This window comes from Pinus tabuliformis, chromosome 5_2 (assembly GCF_031772625.1).
Source record: "Pinus tabuliformis cultivar Carrire ecotype Pingquan chromosome 5_2, CPIR1, whole genome shotgun sequence".
Lineage (NCBI taxonomy): Eukaryota > Viridiplantae > Streptophyta > Pinopsida > Pinales > Pinaceae > Pinus > Pinus tabuliformis.
In genome coordinates, this window is record NC_142306.1 from 974,167,271 (window position 1) to 974,187,264 (window position 19,994).

The following is a 19,994-nucleotide window of genomic DNA, read 5'->3' on the forward strand; positions in this document are numbered from 1 at the left end:
TATATTGCAGATATAGAGGAAATAACATTGCAAACATTGGCAGATACTATGACAAGGGTAGATGGCACTCAAGCTCGCCATATTGTGACGAAACCACACTTGGAGCTATGCATAAGATGTTTAGAACCCACCCTATTCAACTGGTGTGAGGGGATGTTGGCAAATGTGAAAGCTCAAATGAAAAAGATGAAGAGGGGTAGAAACAAAACCTCTAGCTATGGGAGTTTTCTTATAAGTTTATTTTTCAAATAGATCTCGGTCATGAGACCAATGGTTTTTGATTATGTGGTTTTTCCACCGCTAGCTTAACCTTGGATAGTGAGGTGGTGTTATATCATGCCTAGAGATAATGGAGTACATACTAGTGGCTAGTTCCTAGACACATATTGGAAGTGGTTGAGAGTAGCAATGTTGGCAGTGGATGACTATCCTTATGCTGGAGTGGATTTCCAAGGAGATCCAAACATAGTGTTGCCCCTGGAGAGGATTTTGTTGACAAAGATAAAATAATTTTTTAATTTTTAATTTTTGTATTTTTGCATTTTTTTAATTTTTTGTTTTTTCGGTCATAGAACAAAACAATATCACCTTCGGAAAAGACATGAGGTCAAACAGATTTATCATATTGGGCCATTACACATTTTTTATGAGTTTAATTATTAACCAGGGTGAGAAGGCATTGTTCATTGAGATGGTTTGGTTGTAAGAGACGTTATTCCTCGACCTAAGTGTTAGGGAGTAACCTGAAAACTATTTTAAGGGAAGGTATTTTTCACTGGGTAGGGAGAATCGAATCCACCCCATAAACAAATTGGAATGGAGTAAAGCCAGTGGTAGATTTCACCAAAATTCGATATGCCCATAAGGAGGAAAATAGCATAAGATGCCAATTAGATTTATTTTTTCCTACCATCCATTGCAACATTGTTTCCAAAGTGTGATTGATAGCTTCTACTTGGCCATTGGGTTGAGGATAGTAGGGTGTTGAATGTTCATGGAAAAAAACTAACTTGGCAGTTAGTTCCTGCATCATATGATTTTGAAAATGTTTACCATGATCAAACACGATGCCTTTAGGCACACCAAACCTAATGATGATGTGGTTGAAATTGAATCAGCCAGCAATATTTTCATGATTTAGACATGCAGGCATGGCCTCGGCCCTGTTGTCACTCATAGCTAAATATGCTTGCAGCTGTGAAAAGAGTGAAAAAGGGAAGTGAATTTGAAGCCATTTCCCAATCCACATAATGCTATTAGAGCTTAATTAGATCCATTCCATTTCACAGTGCTCAGAAAGAGCTTTCCAATGGTATATGGAAGTCCAAAAATGGACTTCTTGATTAGAAGTTAAAGCAAATTAAAGGTAACCTTGGAAAACCTGGAATGCAAGGAGGAAAGGACCAAGTACAAAGGCAAATTGCATATCGGAGGTCAGGGGTGATGGGAAAAGTAAATCTCATGCATCATCCAAATCGCATCCCACATTACTGCGATATCTTAGTCCCACAGTCCTGTGATATCACAATCCCACATCATGCATTCCCATGATATCGCAATCCCACATTCCTGCGATATTGCAATCTCGCACCTCGCAGGTCCCATAATACAGCTATCCCACAGTCCTGCAGTCCCATAGTACTGTAATCCCGTAGTCTTATAGTCCCATAGTCCTACAGTCATGTAGTCCCGCAGTATCACAGTAAATCCTAAATATCAACGATCGGTGTGGCGGTGAGATTCTAATATTAAGAACCTTGTGATATCACTCATTTGTGATACAATGTTAGATTGTCGAGGAGAGGCCTAAATCATTTAACAAAGGAAATGCATGCAAAACCAAGGCTGAGTGGGCCATTTTATCTTTCCTCCAAGGGGCCACATGGCTCAATCCCATTAGCCCATATGTATGACATGGAAGTTGACGTCATCAATGACATGGCAATACATAAGTGACGTGTTAGTACGGAGGACATGTGGAATTCAAATTCGGAATTTTCAGGGGTCCTATAGGGGCATTTCATGGTGACACATGCCACCACTCACAAGGTGACACGTGGTAGTGACGACGTCACTGCCCCTCCCCCCGTAGATCGGAAATTAGTGCTTACACACAACAAAGTTCATTCTTCCGTTGAAGTTCCTTCCCCGCACACAATTGTGATATGCGACAACTCCCTGGACGCAATATTTTATACATTGGAGTTATATAGATGTTAGGTACATCCCTTTCAAAATCCTCACACTCATTGAACACTCTATCCTACAGATTGGTGATCAAAAGTGTTAATGGGAAAAGGCTAAAGATAAAATGTTATCAAGCATCAAGGTGTGGGATTCCAAGTAACAAAGGAAAAAGGCCCCTGAGACGGGAGCCTGGAGGCCTTAGCACTTGAGGGTTAAGCCCCTGGTCATAGCCCCCAATCATATGAAGGAAGTTGTAGAGAGGTGTTGAAAGCATGAGGGCTTAAAGGGAAGTCGAAACTTGTTTGTTTCTTCTTAGTTTTGTGTTAAAGGCCCACACCCAATAGACTGCTTGTTACATCATAAAACACATCCCTAGGTGTACCAAAGCATCGAAAAGTATTGTGCAAAGCCTTAAAGGAGGTATGGGTTGGCAGATGAGGTGTTGAATGGAAGTATGGAGTATTCAATCCAGGTATGGGCGCATTCAATATAAGGCCCTTTCATAGCATGCATCCAAAGTCGGCGTTGAAGGCATTTAAGGGATAATGGATAGTGAAATGCCTCAGCAGCAAAAAATAGCATGATGATAGAGATGTGGCTTGATCAGAAGCCTTCATAGGAACCATAAAGGGCCTCCTCCTCCATCCTCCTCCTGTTTCTTATTATTTTATGTAGTTTCTTATTTCCAGGAAAGGGAGCAGATCCCGATTGCAATCTTTGGGCAACATAGCCTTACTCTAGCTGAGACAGCTAGTCTGGCAGACGACTAGAGCTCAGGTCAAGATATTTGTTTTAAATATAACCCAAGCTCTTCCCCTCTTCTTATAAATAGGGGAAAGCAACATTATACAATGGTTCTGGAATTTCTCATCCAATGGGTCTGAACTCTGTGATACCAATTTGGCTCGTAAATCTATAAGTGAATGACTTGTATTTTAGACTGTATTACTTTACATAGGTAGATCTTTTAAAATATCAAAGAAATGGTGGTGATTCTATTAGGGTCCCACCCTAACCCCCTTATTTATGTAATAGGATTGAGTCATAGTTATAGTTAATTAGAGAGTCAATAAAGCCCATATTAATAATTGTAAGTGGTTAACTCGCCTTTAATGACGGGACCACAGTTAGTTGCAAATGGGCCATGGTATTAGATAGATGGTATTAATAAGAACCATGGTATTGCCCCATGGTATTGCATGTATGAATCCTATATAAAGGATAGAGCCTCCTTGCGAGGAGCATCGTGTCTTATTTTGTAATCGAGCTCTGCTCTATTAGAGGTTGCCCCCTCAAAGAGGCAAGTGAACATTGCTTTCTGAATAATAAAATACTTGCTGTTATTTCTCACTGTTCTATGTTCTGGGTATATTTCTTTGCATATTTGGTATTCTAGTATCGTCTTGCAGGTTAAGCACATAACAAGTGGTATCAGAGCGCTTTCCAGGGCTAGTGGGATCTCCATTTTTTAGAAAAAATTTCTTTGGCTAGAGACGTGTTCCGGCGTCTTTAAACCACGGGATCTGTCGTTGAGCACATAAACCTGTGGATTTGGGGAGGCATGCATGCAGTAAATACAAGAGGTGGTCACGCTTGTTGGACTCCCTTGTAACCCCTGTGGGTACCCCTTCGAGTAGTAGCGCATTAGACAGAACCGTGCACGGATTGTCTTCCAAGTACCCTCTGGGTATATCGGAAGCCCCCTAGCTCCCTTGAAACCTCGCCATAGATAATCTGTCGGTCATATTGCTGCTATAGTACACCAAGAATGGCACTTGGAAAGATTACTCACCGGTACGATAGGGTAGTCAGGTTGTACGACTAAGGGTACAGTTGATCCTCCTTGGTTAGTGCCCTGAAAAATTGGGCCGAGTACTACTATCAGACCCTTATGTATATTGTGATCTGTAGCACCTGACACTCCTTGAGACCATAGTTCCCTTCTCTATCTCTGGATCACACATAATCTCGGCCAGATCAGATCTCACAAGTGGGGTTTTGCAACAGCAACAACAATCAGTTTCGTAGTTCAGCTTTAGCAGAACAGCCATTCAGATCTATTAGATCCATCACATCTGCAACAACAATCTGTTCCACCATTCAGATCTATCCGATCAGCCATTTAGATTTCTCAGATCCATCAGATCCACCATCCAGATCTGAGTATTTGTGTGGGTTCCTATACCTGGGCGTGATTTTCGCAGGACTTTTGGCAGCATTGACATTTTGGGGATTCGGCTACTGCAGTATTCCTAAGTAAGGAGTAAAACTCCGTTAGGAGTTTTCAAAAAAAGAAGTCTGAGACCCCCTGGGGCACTTATTGGTGACATAGCCCATAAGAATCAGGATGACGAGTTGAGCAAGGTGGTACCATTCAATTGTTAGTGCCAAAAAAATTCGAGTGGTCCCAAAATTTCTAGTACATCGGATCGGTGCATGGTAGAAACTAGAGCTCAAGCTATGGCGAATGAAAGGATGGACAACCTTGAAGCATCCTTGAAAGGCATCCAAGAGAAGCTGACGAAACTAGCTACAACACTCTCTATGGGCAAGGCAGAAGCTCGCAAGGAGGCATATATTGGTAATGAACACAGTGAGGGTGAGTCTAGCCACTCTCTTCACCTATGGGGCACCCACCAACAATCTCGTCTGCGACCACCCAAGCTGGATATGCATAAATTTGATGGCTCTCACCCGACAGCATGGATAGCACAAATGGAGTAATATTTCAATCTGAATTACATCCTAGATAATTCCACTCAGCTTAGTGTGGGGAGCATGTATTTGGACAATGAAAGATGGCAATGGTGGCAATGGCATCAACGTTGCTATGGAAGGCCCTTGACTTGGGACACATTCAAAAAGGCTCTTATGGATCGCTTTGACCATGACTCTACTTTTTTGGGTCATCTCACTAAGCTCTGACAGACTAGAACAATAGATGAATATATTACAGCCTTTGAAGCCTTAGCTTTCCGCACTTTAGGTCTAGAAGGTGAGTTCTACACAGAATGTTTTATCAATGGTCTTAAAGAGGCCATACAAGCTCACATCCGACTGCACCACCCTCCCTCATGGTTGGGGGCTTGCAGGATAGTTTGTGAAGTAGAACGTGTGTTAGCGGTCCAGTCCAATCGCCCAAGTTTCACCGCTAAGGGTTGACCCCCATAGGCTCACAGCACTACCCAAACACTTAAGGTTCAAAAGGTTTCACCTGCAGAAATGGAGGAAAGAAGAAAGCAGGGATTATGTTACTACTGTGATGAAAAATACTCCCCTGGGAATAAATGCAAGGAGCCCAAATGTTTTCAAATTGATGCTACTGATCACAGCTCATCGGAGGAAGCCCCACCACTTGAGGAACCAGAGGAGGAAGAAGAGGACAACTAGAAGGACAGTGTACTTGAAGAACCAGTAATTTCACTACATGCTTTGGCAGGGATTTCTTCGCCTCAAACTCAAAAATTCAGAGGTTTTATTAAGCATCACCTAGTAGTAGTCTTGATTGATAGTGGAAGTACACATAATTTTATCCATGAAAGAGTCGCGGAAGCAGTGCATTGTTTTGTACGAGCAGTTTCTAACTTCCAATTCCAAATTGCTGATGGGGGAACAATGAAATGTGAAGGTCACTGAGAAAATGTCAAACTTCAAATGGGGGATTATCAGTTAAAGACCCACATGTTTTCCATACACATGGGAGGGTGTGACATTGTCCTAGGTGCTGAATGGCTTTGCACACTTGGCCCAATCACAATGGATTTCCAGGAGTTATATATGAGATTTAAGCAGAAGAACCACACACATACCCTCCACAGACTCCAGGTAGGAGCTCCCTCTATCATCAGCTCACATCGGATGGAAAAATTGTTAAAAAGGAGCCAAAATGGAGTTATAGCTCAATGTAATTCTATCCAGGCCTTCGAACCAAATTCTCTTCTGATTCATCCTGAGATGCAACAGATCTTAAATAACCATCTGCCAATCTTTGACAAGCCTCATGAGCTTCCACCATCGAGAGGGGAACATGATCATAACATCAATTTAGTCCCAGGGGCCCAACCACCAAATGTCCGCCCATATATATATTTGTTCACCCAAAAGAATGAAATAGAAAAAATAATCAAGGAACTTTTGGAAGCAGGCGTCATTCATCCCAGCATTAGTCCTTATTCATCACCGGTGGTCATGGTGCTCAAGAAAGATGGGGAATGACGTATGTGTCCAGACTTTAGGGCCCTCAATAAGTTGAAAGTAAAAGATAAATTTCCCATCCCGGTTGTTGATGATTTGTGGGATGAATTAAATGGGGCTCAATTCTTCACTAAGCTTGATCTGCGCTCAGGCTACCACCAAATTCGCATGAAAGAAGTTGACATTCCAAAGATTGCTTTCAGAACTCATGAAGGCCATTATGAGTTCTTGGTCATGCCATTCAGTCTTTGTAATGCCCCATATACTTTTCAAAGCCTTATGAACCACCTGCTCAAACCATATCTCAGAAAATTTGTCCTTGTTTTCTTCGATGACATCCTCATCTACAGTCGCACTTGGGTCGCACATCTTCAGCATGTAGATCTGCTCTTGCAACTGCTCCGCGAGCATAAATTATTTGTTAAGATGTCCAAGTGTCCTTTTGGCATGGAAGAAGTTGAGTATTTGGGCCACATTGTGGGGCGTGAAGGTGTTAGGGTGGACCCCAAAAAGATCCAGGCAATGCAGGATTGGCCTCAACCTAAGACCTTGAAGAGCCTGAGAGGATTTTTGGGTCTCACGGGCTATTATCACAAATTTTTCCACAATTATGGTCACATTGTGAGGCCCCTCACTCAAATCCTCAAGAAAAATTCATTCCTCTAGAATGATGAAGCACAACCAGCCTTTACAGCTCTCAAAAATGCCATGTGTTCCACTCCAGTCTTAGCACTACCTGACTTCACCAAATCTTTTTTCATTGAATGTGATGCTTCGAGTACGGGTATTGGGGCGGTCTTAATGCAAGAAGGTTTACCCTTGGCCTTCACAAGCCACCAACTAAGTGGGAAGAATCTAGGACAATCTACCTATGAGAAGGAGATGATGGCCATATTACATGCAGTACATACCTGGCGACCTTACTTATTGGGGCGATGCTTCCAAATCCGCACAGACCATCAAAGTCTTAAATATTTTTTGGAGAAATGCCTATCCTCACCACAAAAAAATAAATGGATCGCTAAAATGCTGGGATATGATTATGAGATAATTTACAAGAAAGGGCACGAAAATATAGTAGCAGATGCATTATCTTGCCAATTTGAGGAGGAAAGTACCCTGCTCGCAATTTCCCTTCCCATTCCAGAATGGATTGAAGAGGCTCGTAGGGATTGGTTTTCACATCCCTGGCTCTCCCAACTCATTACTCAATTATAGGTGGTGGGATCCAGTATTGCAGCAATATTGTTGCAACTCCTAGGGCTCCCTTCTTTACTTTTATCAACCCGGTAGTTCGTAAAAAACTTGGAAGTGACAGTGCTATATGCACAAGTACTAGCTCTTGCCGCAGGCCGTCACTTGATCAGCTGGAAAAAGTCCTCTAGGAGCTTAAGCCAACTTCTATGAGCTCTTAGAAGAAGCTTTTAACTGTGATGGATGAAAGCTAACTCAAAGGACGCTAGTCTACTTGCAGAAAGAAGCTGAAAGTTGAAAAGAAAAGAAAACCCTAGCAAACCCTAGTTTTACCGACTAGTCCTACTGGTGCAAGAAAAGAGATGAAAGTGGTGGAACTGGATGCCATTGATGTGACTAATCTACTTCTAAAGAGAAATATGAAAAAAATAATCTTTTTGCATTTTTGAGTAATTTCGCAGAATTATTATGCATGTGCTTTGACTATTTTTTTGACTGTGCAGAGGTTGACTGGCGAAAGGAAATGGAGTGGGCCCTTGCACGAGGTTGGGAAGGAGAGAAAAGGGCCTAAGAGGTCCCTAGCACCCTTCCAGAGAGTTTCACAGCAATTAGATCTCGAAAAACTACTCACGTGAACTTCTACAGGAAGTCTGCAGGGGTTCTACAAGATGTTCTACAGGAAGATCCGAAAGAGGATTTTGGAGGGTTGATGGTGGAAAAACAGTGGGAAAGTGGAAATGGAGGATGGATGAGGATGTGAAGAGGTCTAGGACCTAGTAAATGAGCCAAGGAGTGATTAAGGTGGTTGGATTCCTTCAAGGATGGAAGGAGCAATGTTGCACACGGATGTAGAAATTAGGGCAAAGTGGGAAAGTGTGGCAAATGAAGGGAAGGAATCTTGGATTAGGGGTTGGAGCAGGTTGTATGATGGAGGAAGGCTAGGTAGGGAGATATTACAAGTACACTATTTTCCAAAACTGATCGAACAAAGACTAGGAAAACCAAATATCTAGCTATTTTGACCTAATTTGACCTAAAACCCAGAAACATGACGAATAGAAGTTTATACACAGGAATCATGCAAGATAACTATGGAAACTAAGTAAGAACAAATCTTAAGCATGCAAGTACAATTGGTATCAACTTTCTAACTAAAAATCTAACACTAGCAATTGCATGAAGAGGCAAAAACAATGTTTTTGTGGCAGCAAGTATGTCTTGGTCTCAGCTCATGGTCCCAAGGAGGGAGAGATGGGATCAAGGATTGCTTGATGTCCTTTTTGCAGATCTTTTCCTTTACCAAACTGTCAAATCAACCTGAAGTATAAAAAGCTACTTTAATCATCAAAAGCAACCTAAGTAACAAAACAAGATTTGAACCTAAATAGCAGAAATTATTCTATGAATGCAACAAAGACACATAAAAGTGCACAAAGGAGGTACTGGCACTTGGGTTGGGCCCAACCCCAAGAGCTACAGCCTCCTAAGAAAGATCAGAGCTGGTGCAAAGCTGGATTCATCTTTATTGATAAAAAAATAATAGTTACATCCCAAAAACTGTCTACAATAAAAAACTTGAAAATGTGTTGATACAGGGTTGCACTAGAGTGTGAAAATAGACTAAAAAAATGACTAAAATCTAACTAAAATCTAACTACAATCTAACTAAAATCTAACTAACTGAACTGAGGCCCTAAGCCTTCTTATTTATACAAATTGAGGACCCCAACAGTCCTCCTAAACTTTAGGAACTCGGCTGCCAAAACTTGCAGCTAACAGTAGTCCTACTTGACTTACTTGGCTGCCCCTTGTGCTCCGTGTTTTTGATGGAAAATTCGAGGTAAGGGCTCATAAATGAAGAGGACACCTTCCTAAAAATCCTCTCCCTTGTTCTTCCACTAATTTGGCTGCCAAGTGCTCATTAGACCTTTGATTTTGTCTCAAAATTGAGCAAAAAATCTGCATAAAACACACATTAGACTTTTTGGCATAATGACTACCCCAATTCACTCTATTAGCGTAAATTTAATCAAAAAAATGCAATAAAATAATGAGAATGGTGGATTAAGTCAAATTAGGAGGCTAAATGAGCCCATATAATTACCCATTCTAGGGCTCATCATCACCCCCCTACTGAAGGTGTTGATCCTCTGAGCAACTAATCCATCTCCTCATCCTGGATGGCCCTGGTGGCCTCCCTATCATCACAAGATTCTGAAGTGGTTTGCTCATGTGTGCCATAAAATTCTACCTTCTTGTTTATGTCCTTCTACTTCTCCTCCTATTCTGCTTGTTTGAATCCTTGTGCTTTTCCTAGCCGTTAAATACAGGGAGGCCTGCCTTTTTCCTTTTCCTTTTTTGTTTTGTAGGTGTGCTTAATGCAACAAGCACAGCTACTGCTTCCCTTTCCAACATTGCAGGGGATTTCTCTTTCTATTGTTCTTTTCTTTCGCTTCCTGTAGAAATCTCTATGCCCCCTGTTTCTATTTGTGTCCCTGATATCTTAGGGTGTGTCTCTTCTTCCTTTTTTTTCCCTCTTCTTTTGTCTTCTCTGCCTATGTTAGCTTTGCTTCCTCATGCTTTGTTTTGGTTTTCTTCTCATCTTGTTTAGTTTCTGCCTTCTCTGCTTTAGTCTTTTTATTTTCTGTCCTGGGTCTTCCTTCTCATCTTCTGTTTTGATTTCCTCCTCTGTTTCAAGTTCTTCTTTCTCCATTTTTGTATTTTCCTATTTTCTATTTCCTCCTCATCTTCCCCTACCATATTTCTAAAAATACCCCTGTCATGATGTGTAGTGACTGCTGGAAATGTTCAGGTGAGGAGGGAGGAAACAAACTTTCAAAATCGGAAATAGAGAAATGGCTCAGGTTTGTCTTTCTGGAATCAGGAATTTCTCATGTTCTTCTCTTTCACAACATCAATTTGCAATTTTTTATTCAAACTGTTTCCAACTTGAATTTGCTTCTCGGTTTTTTAGAAAAATCAATACTTTTGATAGAACAGAGAATATTTATAAGACACTGTTTTTTCTTCAGAGAGTAGACAGTCTTGCAAATTTGGTTTTTCACAGGTTGGATTCTATGTTTGCATCCCTTTTTTCAGAAGAATGTGAGAAAGAAAAAGGCATATTTTGGATGCAGAGCAAAAAAGCGGAGAGACTATGTAGAACTCAGAGAAGGAAAAAAAACATAGGCAGACTTTTAAGCTTCACTTTCCTTTCTTTCAACCCAATACTGTGTTTTTAATCCTCCACCTTATATAAATATATCATATGCAGAGCAGTTTCCCAAGCCTACCTCTTTTCAAGCTTGAATTTTGACAAAAATCTCAAATTTTCTGGCTGCAGAATTGCTCTCTGCCCTTCCTGTAGAAATCTTCCTGTAGACAGTGTTCCTGTAGAATGAAACTGTGCTTCCTATAGAGCCCGATAGGCAGGAGATTTAAAAAAAAAAAATAGGTAGAAATCTGGTGGAGGATGACTGGTTAGCTGCTCTGGAAGTGGTAGATGCATACTCTAGTCGAGAACGTCGTGAAGGCACAATGAACAAAGAGTGGTGAATGCGTTAACTGAGCTGTCTTTTAACTACTGGCGTGATTCGTGGTGAGGAGATGAGGTGGCCAGATGTATGTTGGCCCCATGCAAACTGCAGTTCTGTTATGAAACTGTATGCTACTTTCCGGTAATCACTTCCATCAATTACGTTGGAGTTTAAACAACCACCATTACCTGTTTTCAGTTTTCTTCCCAAGATGGTTGAGCACAGATGCCGATTGCACCCACTGAGCGTTGTTTGAACTAGATGAGGTGCTGTCTGAACTGGATGAGGGTGGCCAGTTAGCTAGCCACCGATCTTGTTTAATCACAACCATCTCACTGTCCATGCAGTTCTTAAATTACATTCATGCAATAGAGGAATGGGTTTAGTCACGTACTTGGAAGTCGAATGCGTTTGCTGTGAGGTGTTGTGGCCTTTCCTTCTACTGCATGCCTTTGTTTCTATGGATGCATGCTGGTCTGGTTGCTGATACATGGCTATTTTTCTTATGCAGGTATCCTCTGGCTAGATCTAAGCTGTAGGAGTTTGTTTCAATGTTCAGATTTGCACCCTCATGCTACTGATGGTAGATTTTTATAGGACAGTGACTTGTTTTCTCCATAGCTCCCAAACGATAGATCGGATTGACATGAAATTTTTGAGCATGTTTCTATCATCATTATGCACCTCCCATAGCAAAATTGTGGTCAATGGATGAACAACTTTCGACAAAAATTGAAAATGGCTGAAGGTGACAGAGGTCAATTTCTCGAAAACCGTGCACTGGAATTGGCTGAAATTTCTTGGGAAAGTTACTATCACCCATATGCATCTCCCCATGAAACAGGTTTTGAAATGGATGCACGGATATGGAGAAAATTCAAAAATGGCTGAAGGTGATGGAGGTTGATTTCTTGGAAACCGTGCACTGGAATTGGTTGAAATTGCTTGGGCATGTTGCCATCATCCCTATACAACTCCCCACAAAACAGTTTTTTAAATGGATGCATGGTTTTCAAGTTAGGGAAAAAAAAAAAATTCTGCTCTATGTATTTTTGTATCAAAGCATTATGCAGTTTTTGCACAGTAAGGAAAAAATGAGCGTGGGCTATAATGCAGACTTGGAATTGATGACAGAGAGATTTGAAGATTGTAGGAGGATTTATGAACCCTTTATGAAGCTTCCATGTTCGCCAAACTGCTTTTTAAAATCCATTTCTAGGTTTCTGTAATTTCTACAGGAACTTCCTGTAGAAAACACAGTTTTTAGAAAACAAGTACAATGAGGTGGAAAAAATGATGGAGAAGGGTAAGGGATGGAAACAGGGATGTTTATAGGCCTCATAGACAGATTCTCAACCTTGGAGTCCTCTTCTGAGATCGATTTTGGCTTGTCTGTAGGTTCTATAGGATCTTCCTGTAGAAGACACAAAACTTCCTGTAGAAGGTGAAATATTAGCCCGAATGAAACCAAATCTTAGGAAAGGGTAGTGGTCATAGAGGAATGGGTTATGAGCGATGCTTGCAGCCTGGTGCTGACCTTTGTCTTTGTTTTGTGTGATCCTCCTAACCTACAATGTCCTTCCTGCAACCTACAATTATTCAATAGAAATTAGGTTTATTTTTCTTTTTCTCTTTTCTTCTTTTTTTGAAAACAACTGGGGTGCCTAAAGGAGGTTTTCACCCTAATTGCCTACCCTGGGCGCCTCCAAGGGAGGTTTTCACCCAAGGATCTTATTCTCTTTTTATTTTCTCTTCTTTCCAACCCATTGACCACCTCATGGAGGTTTTCAATGAATAAGCCAATCTGAGATGCCTCCGAGGAGGTTTTCACCTTAGATTTTTATTTTCCTCTTATTCTCATTCTTTCTTTTTTCTTTTTTTCTTTTTCCTACCCTACTTTACTTGAAAAAAAAAATCATTTTCAAGTATAAGAATACTTCCAATGGAGTCATGTGCACATCGAGATTAGAGACAAAATGATGTGGAGGCTTGAAATGCATGCTTTTACAGGTATCCAGATTTCAGAGACCAAATGATTTGACTTTGAAGGAATCAAACATAGCTGAGGAAGAGAGTACTGCTGCAACTTAGTGACCGTCTGGAACCATATCTCAGTATAGCTCTGATATCCTTTGTCTTTTTGCTGATCTGGATCATTCTTCATGTCACCTTCTATCATGACCTTCTCATCTTCCTCTTTTTGCTGATTTTTCTCTTGAATACATGGAGGATTTGATGGTAACCATGAGGAAGCTCTCCGATCTCTGATTTTGTTGTCTTCTCTTTATCAAGTGCAGCCCATGGTTCTTTGATCTTCTCTTTTTCATCTTCTTCTACTGGATGTGGTCCTTCAATGCTTTCAATATAATCTATTTTTTTCAATACTCTTCCTGATCTATGGTGAATATCATTGAGCTCAAGAGGAGTCGTTTAGACATGTTGTGCCTCAGCATTGTAATTGGGTTGAGCTACTCCAATGTGCGGGTTTTGAAATGGTGGTACGGGTAGTTGAGTGGGGGTGTATATTTGAGATGGACGTGGATGGGGTTATGGTTGGGCAGGCGGTTTCCCACTATATACTTGCTGAGCCTGCCTGTTATTTAGGTTCGAGTTCGATTGAGCGGCCATTTGGGGTTGCCTTGGTGGAGCAGGAGGCGATGGTTGCGGTTGAGCAGGTGGTGGAGGAAAAGGAGCGAGAGGAGTGTTGTACTGGGGCCTCCACCCCTGATGAGGTGCATTCCACTGAGGCTATGGCTGAGCGTAGGGGTGAAATGGATGAGCAGCTGGTTGGGCATAATATGGAGATGTGAAGGACCAAGGAGGAGGTGTGGACCAGGAAGGATGAGCAGGGGGACCCCAAGAAGGCATGGAAGTGGCTTGATAGGGGTCGTAATAGGTCTGGGATGTCCCTTGCATTCCCTGCTGGTAAGGTCTAGGTCCATGTGGCCTCCTTTGGTTCATGGAATAGATTGGTTCAGTGGCGCCTTTGGCCCTCTGATATGCAGCTTTAATTCCGGGCAAGGAAGGGAACTAATTCGTAGGATAGTCTTCTTCACAGAAAAAACACACTTCTATGGAGTGCAATGGACATTCATTCCTAGGATGCTTTCTAGTGCACCTGGGACAAAATATGGACAAAGCTCTCTCGGCTTCCTCTTGCTTCCTTTGGATCTACAAGGTATCCATTTGCATGGCAACCATTTGCCTTATCTCGCTCTTGCATTCTTCCCACATGTTTCCAATTTCACCTTCAATGGATGAGTTTGAAGAAAAGGTACTGCTCCCAACATTTCTGTTTTCAGCCATTTGCTCCAGAGGAATGTTTTCTTCTTCTTCTCCCCTAGAGGTTCTTCAAATATGTCTTGTTGTCCACCTAGGGGTTCTTCTTAATCACAGCCATCGAAGAAGAGAAAAGGTTGGCTCTGTGAAGCAGTGGGGGTGTTGTGCAAACATTTTTCTGACTTATCTCTACTCCTACAAGGCATGAAATGAAATCCTTTTGGTTGATTTTTTGTTTTTTTCTGCATGTACCTGTAAAAATGAAATAGATTGAACTGCAACTAACTAAAATCTATCTTGCTAAAGTGAAAATTGCAGAATTGAAATGAAATCAGGAAAGGACTAATCTATTTCACTGAAATGAAATTGCAGGAATGAAATGCTAAGCTACTCTTGCAGAATTGAAATTGCAGAGTTGAAATGCTAAGCTACGCTTGCAGAATTGAAATTGCGGAATTGAAATGCTAATCTACACTTGCAGAATTGAAATTGCGGAAGAGAAATTCTAATCTATGAAAGCGGGAAATGTCTAATCTACTTTTGCAAAAATGAAATTGCAGAATGGAAATGAAACAACTACTCTACTCTTGCTGAAATAAACTACTTAGCAGAAGGTTGTAGTAGAAAATAGAAGAAAAGCAGCAATCACCAATACTCTGACGCTTCCCCGGCAACGGTGCCAAAAAGATGGTGGGCTCCAGTATTGCATCAATAATGCTACAACTCCTAGGGCTCTCTTCTTTACTTTTATCAACCCGGTAGTTCGTAACAAACTTGGAAGCGACGGTGCTATATGCACAAGTACTAGCTCTTGTCGTAGGTTGTCACTTGATCAGCTGGCACAAGCCTGCTAGGAGTTTAAGCCAACTTCTATGAGCTCTTAGAAGAAGCTTTTAACTGTGATGGATGAAAGCTAACTCAAAGGAGGTTATTCTACTTGCAAAAAGAACCTGAAAGCTTAAAAGAAACGCAAACCCTAGCAAAGCCTAGTTTTATCGACTAGCCCTACTGGTGCAAGAAAAGAGATGAAAGCAGTGGAACTGGATGCCATTGACTATTGGAAAGGTAAAATGCATGTGACTAAGCTACTTCTGAAGAGAAATATGAGAAAAACATCTTTTTGCATTTTTGAGTAATTTCGCAGAATTATTATGCATGTGCTTTGACTATTTTTTTGACTGTGCAGAGGTTGACTGGCGAAAGGAAATGGAGTGGGTGCTTGCAGGAGGTTGGGAAGGTGAGAAGATGGTCGAAGAGGTCCCTAGCACCCTTCCAAAGAGTTTCATAGTGATTAGATCTCGAAAAACTGCTCACGTGAACTTCTACAGGAAGTTTGCAGGGGTTCTACAAGATGTTCTACAGGAAGATCCAAAAGAGGATTTTGGAGGGTTGATGGTGGAAAAACGGTGGGAAAGTAGAAATGGAGGATGGATGAGAATGTGAAGAGGTCTAGGACCTGGTAAATGAGCCAAGGAGTGATTAAGGTGGTTGGATTCGTTCAAGGATGGAAGGAGCAATGCTACACAAGGATGTAGAAATTATGGAAAAGTGGGAAAGTGTGGAAAATGAAGGGAAGGAATCTTGGATTAGGGGTTGGAGCAAGTTGTATGATGGAGGAAGGCTAGGCAGGGAGGTATTAAAAGTACACTATTTTCCAAAACTAATTGAACAAAGACTAGGAAAACCAAAGATCTAGCTATTTTGACCTAATTTGACCTAAAAACCAGAAACATGACGAACAGAAGTTTATACACAGGAAATCATGCAAGATAACTATGGAAACTAAGAAAGAATAGATCTTAAACATGCAAGTACAACTGGTATCAACTTTCTAACTAAAAATATAACACTAGCAATTGCATGAAGAGGCAAAAACAGTGTTTTTGTGGCAGCAAGTATGTCTTGGTCTCAGCTCATGGTCCCAAGGAGGGAGAGATGGGATCAAGGATTGCTTGATGGCCTTTTTGTAGATCTTTTCCTTTACCAAACTATCAAATCAACCTAAAGTATGAAAAGCTACTTTAATCATCAAAAACAACCTAAGTAACAAAACAAGATTTGAACCTAAATAGCAGAAATTATTCTATGAATGCAACAAAGACACATAAAAGTGCACAAAGGAGGTACTGGCACTTGGGTTGGGCCGAACCCCAAGAGCTACAGCCTCCTAAGAAATATCAAAGCTGGTGCAAATATGGATTCATCTTTATTGATAAAAAAATAATAGTTACATCCCAAAAACTGTCTACAAGAAAAAACTTGAAAATGTGTTGATACAGGGCTGCACTAGAGTGCGAAAATAGACTAAAAAATGACTAAAATCTAACTAACTGAACTGAGGCCCTAAGCCTTCTTATTTATACAAATTGAGGACCCCAACAGTCCTCCTAAACTTTAGGAACTCGGCTGCCAAAACTTGCAGTTAACAACAGTCCTACTTAACTTGCTTGGTTGCCCCTTGTGCTTCGAGTTTTTGATGGAGAATTCGAGGTAAGGGCTCATAAATGAAGGGGACACCTTCCTACAAATCCTATCCCTTGTTTTTCCATGAATTTGGCTACCAAGCGCTCATTAAACCTTTGATTTTGTCTCAAAATTGAGCAAAAATCTGCATAAAGCACACATTAGACTTTTTGGCATAATGACTACCCCAATTCACTCTATTAGCATAAATGTAATAAAAAAATTGAAATAAAATAACAGGAATGGTGGATTAAGTCGAATTAGGAGGCTAAATGAGCCCATATAATTACCCATTTTTGGGGCTCATCAACAGGCGGATCCAAATTCCATCAAGGGCTACTTGTGATAGGATGAGATTCTTTGCTACAAGGACAGAGTCGTAATATCACCAACATCCACCCTTAAAAGTTGCATTTTGTCGGAGATGCACTCATCCCCCACTACAAGACATTCAAGCTTTCAGAAGACGTATGCTCGCACTTGAAGATCATTTTTTTGGACAGGCATGAAAAAGGACATTCTTACCTTTGTAGCAGAATGCAACGTCTGTCAGCGCCACAAAGGAGAGACAATCAAAGCACCAAGCACATTACAACCATTGCCCATCCTAGCATCAATATGGATGAAGGTTTCTATGGATTTCATTACAGGTCTTCCAAAGTCAAGAAATAAGTCAGTCATTGTCACACGGAATCTGTCAAGGGTGCGGACACGACTGACCTTCCTAGAAGTCTAAGACATTCTAATGACAAACAAGACAAAATGGAGTGATCTTTCTCTAAATACACCTTTTACAACATGAAAACTACAAGTGTTTAGGCTTACCTTATTCCAAAACGCTGTTGTTGAAGTCCGTTCTTGACGATCCGGATGAGCTCCTCCTTCAAGTCAATTCCTTATTCCAAAACGCTGTTTTTGAAGTCCGTTCTTGACAATCCGGATGAGCTCCTCCTTCAAGTCAATTCTTGCAACCACAAACAATCAAACAATTACCAAGCACTTGCATTTCATATAATAAAACATATATTCAACATGCAGACCAAGGAACACATGAAATAACTCATTAACACAAGCTATTGAGAAAAATAAACCAGTTTGTATTAATAACGAAACAAAGAAACTCTTACAACCTGGCCTTGGTGTTGTGCAAGTTCCTCCCAGGGTCCATCAAGGGTTTTCCTCTACTTTGACAAAGCTCACCCTCTCCCAAGTAGAATCAAGTGAAGACAATCTCTCCTCACAAAGGCTCTAATGGAAGACCTAAATCCTGCAGCATTTACCCAAAGAAAATGTATAGCTCCAACCTCTTCTCCTTCTGGCTCAATGCCTTTATTTATAGTGCTGTAAAGAGGTTATTCAGGTCCACTATCAATGGGATCATCCCCCTCTATGGGTGGGATAGCTCCCTTATTGATGGGATAAGTTCCCCCTTAATAGAGATACATGAACCAACTGGAGGCGCATCCATTTCATCAAACCGACCTCTAGAATGTTCTAGAAGTAACCACAAGTAACTTTTTCAAGATAAAACTCGCGCATTTTGCCTTTTACAGAGGGACGCACCTGTCCCTTAACATACAGAGCGTCCATGGACGCAGATTTTGTGAACATGGTCAGCGTCCCCGCAGGTAAGGCTAGAGAGAACCTGCGACCCCAGAGATAAACATAGTTTTTACAAGACTTTTCTCTCTTCTTTGAGTTTGAGATGGATAACAGAGGCATGAGACTTGCCTAAGAGGGTAGCATGACTGTTGATTTGAGCCATACTAACTGTAAGTAGTCAAGGTGACATTTTTTAGTGTAACAGATTGCCCCCTAAAGTGCGAAGCCTGGAATAGAATAGGGTTTTGTAATTCTAGGAAGGGTGAAGCGCTTTATCATTTCAAGGATTGCCTTGTGGATGGCCTGGTTGGAACCTGCAATTTTCAACACAAAATACATGGATAAGATTATATCATCACTGAGGTAGGCATTCCCATACTCAGATTCAAAACTTTAACTAATGGACTAACTATTCTGATACAGGAATGATCTTGCAGTACATCATTTTTATAGACTTTTGTAGACACAGTATGGACGCAGCCATCTGTTTATGATTAGTCTACATAGATAATGAATACAAAACTCCTCGCAGCCTGGATGGTAGAAACTAGATCCAGGGTCTTCACTTCTACTTCCCGAATTGGTACGATTCTAGCCATGTGATTAAATGATTCGATGTCGAACATGGTAGAAACCACTTGATTACCAGTCAATGATGTAAACTGTTAACAAGCGTGAGAGAAACCACCAGTAATGTCAATGGTTCTCAAAGTACCAAGCACAACCCGTGAAATGTGAATAGATGTTTTGATGTCGAACACTTCACGGAATCCTCTGATCGAAAGTCAATGATGTAAACTGACGTCAAAGGCGAGAAACCTGCCATTGATGCATGCAGACTTCAAGGTACTGTCGATTCCTAAGTCATCTTTCTAGATAATGTGTCGATGTCGATAGAAAGCGACCCGTTGCAGGCAAGCCCGCAACACGAAATCATTGTTCAAGTTGAAGAAATGTTGCTGTAAGGACTGACTCAGGGATGGTCAAATGGATGACAAGTATTTTGCAGATGAAAGTTTTTGCTTGCAGACCTCTTGAACACATAACGACACAACAGATGGCTTGGTGACGTATAACTCAAAGTTAACCCCTGGAACCCGGTTAAAGACTTTCAAAGTGATTTGGTCAACTGTGAGGTAAAAGATTTCCCAACCCAGGTGAATGAAAAGTGTCGTGTTCAAGAGCGGTAATAAAGTTTCTTCTGAGACAAAAGGTGACAAATAGGTTCATTCTTCTCTTTTTTCCCCCACCATTTCTGGCAAGTACCTCTTTATTTTTAACAAGCTTGAGGAGGATAACATATGCTTGATTATAAGCTCATCCTTCGGACGAGTCCAACCTAGTTTAAATTCGAACCCTAGGAAGGAGTGGTTCGTTCCTGTTTGTAATTGAACAGGTCCTCTACTGTAAAAATTTAACGAGCCCAGTATAGGAGAAACTCGGCGTTTTTCATTTTTAGAGAGTCTGAAAAAACTAAAGGAGACTCCACGTTGAACTTTTTCGTATATTTGTGTCCCTCAAGCCCGAAAAAGTATAAAA